The following is a 2,500-nucleotide window of genomic DNA, read 5'->3' as shown; positions in this document are numbered from 1 at the left end:
TTCCTTTGGCGATGACGCACCGGTGTGAATATGGATGGACTGAGGCAAGTACCGGTCCGAAAGGGGTTTAAACCTTCAATGCTTTAATATGAGATTTGTAAGTAAATATATTATACGGTTATATACATGTATAGGGAAGATAAACGCGCGTTCAAACACACACACGCGTACACACGCACACACATACACACATACACACACAAGCACACACACACACACACAAACACACACACACACACACACACAAGCACACACACATACACACACACACACAAACACACACACACACAAGCACACACACACACACAATCTTACACATACACAATCAAAAACAAGCACACAAACACACGTGTATCGTATTCATTTGCGCAATGAATACGGCGCATACACATACATCTATCTGTCTATATCTATATCTATCTATTTATTCATGCAATAATCTGTCTGTTTCTATATCTATTTGTCTATTCATCTATTTGTCAGTCTATTTATTTATCGAACTCTCTCTCTCTCTCTCTCTTTCTTTCTCTCTCTCTCTCTCTCTCTCTCTCTCTCTCTCTATATATATATATATATATATATATATATATATATATATATATATATATATACACACACACACACACACACACACACACACACACACACACACACACACACACACACACACACACACACACACACACACATACATACATGTACGTATATCGGCTCAATTTATAGTCATACAATCCTGAGTATTTTTATCATCAGTACCAGTTCTACTGTCAGCAGTATTGCATTTAAAATCGTTGATATTAACATCATCAATACTACTTTTAATCTTTTTGTTATTAAGATAATCTTAAACTGCTAAGATTGCAACTCATTCTGTTGCTATGTGTGGTGAATCTACACTGCATGAAAAACATTTATTCACGACTTTTGTGCAATATACTGGCGTGTCAGAAAAAGAAAAGAAAAGAAAAAAATACTATTTTACTTTACGACTGTCATGTAGAAAGACACTCTCTTCTCCGTTTTTCTTATTCCTTCTTTCTTCTTCCTATTATTCTATTTCTTTGTTGCATATATCTTATTCATTAATCAATTTCGCTTCAAGAGCCTTAACGTGCACTGATATTGGTCCACTGTTCCAGCAACGGCGTGGATGCCAATGATATTGCAAGTTCATTGAATATTCTACCTTTAGTTTGTTAACATTGCAGATATAATCCTTGGGATAAGGGGAATGAAAATCAATGAATGAATGAAATGGATTTAGATTCAGTGACGGTAAATACGGCTTCATTTACTATAACGATGTGGATTATCAAATCTCCTTCTTTACTTCGTCAAAATGCAAATTAAAACATAGTATACAATAACAAATTTTCCGAGAGGTAAAAACATAAGGATAGCAATACGAAAGACAAATAACCAAATAAGGAAACTAAACAAATAAAACAATCAAAGACGTTTCTCAATCTTTCCTTATTCCAGATCCTCCGCTCTTCGCCGTTGCATCGTCTTCTTGTTTACAAAGAGCTTCTTTCAAGACCTTTATGAGTCCAGCCTCCTGTTGGCAGTCATTCAGTGAAGCCTGTAGTCTGGAAAAGCAGTAGCTCCTGTCTTAAGAAATTAGGGCATTTTCGTCTCTGATGTTCCTGTAATTATATCATGTTTTCGCTGTTGGTAAGTTTTGATATGTGGTATTTGAATGATTTTGAACTAGTTATTTTTGAAATATTTATAATCGTTGTAATTATTGTTTTTGTTACTTTTATTAGTTTTGTCATTGTAACTAATTTTTTAATTATTGTGATCATTATTATTGTTTTTTTATTAATCATCATCGTTATTATTACTATCATCATTATTATTAATGGCATTATCTTTATCACTATTATCATCATTATCATATTACCATCATTATCCTTATCAATATTATTATCATCATCATCAGTACCATTTTTGTTATAATAATCATTATTGATATAATCGCCATTACTATTATCATTACAGGCTACGACTATTCACATTAGACCGAAAACCTGCGTCTCGTTAAGTTCATAAAACCACGAAAGGATTTATTTACATCAGACCACAAGGCTTGATGAACGAATAAAGTGTGAATGTGTGCGAGTGTGTTTTTATCTTCATGTTTCTGTGTATGTGAGTGTGTTTATATTCGTACTTGTATAGATGTGGGTGCGTGTGTTTATGTGTCTGTTTGTTTGTATATGGGTGTGTTTATGTTCGTGTTTTTTGTGTGTTTGGGTATGTTTATTTTTTGTATTTATGTGGGTGTGGGTCTGTGGGTGTTTTTAAGTTTGCGTTTGTTTGTTTATTGTTTTGTATGCATTGGGTATGTTTTTTTGTTTGTGTTTGTGTGTATGTGGGTATGCTTCTGTATGCATGTATGTTTATATGTATATGTATCTGCGTGTGTTTATATGTGTGTTTGTGCATGTAGTTTTGACTGTACCTTAAAGAAATAAAACCAATTAAAAACAACCAC

The sequence above is a fragment of the Penaeus vannamei genome, chromosome 10 (genome assembly GCF_042767895.1).
Source record: "Penaeus vannamei isolate JL-2024 chromosome 10, ASM4276789v1, whole genome shotgun sequence".
Taxonomy (NCBI): Eukaryota; Metazoa; Arthropoda; class Malacostraca; order Decapoda; family Penaeidae; genus Penaeus; species Penaeus vannamei.
The sequence above is the reverse complement of the archived record's forward strand: the minus strand, read 5'-3'. Positions refer to the sequence as shown.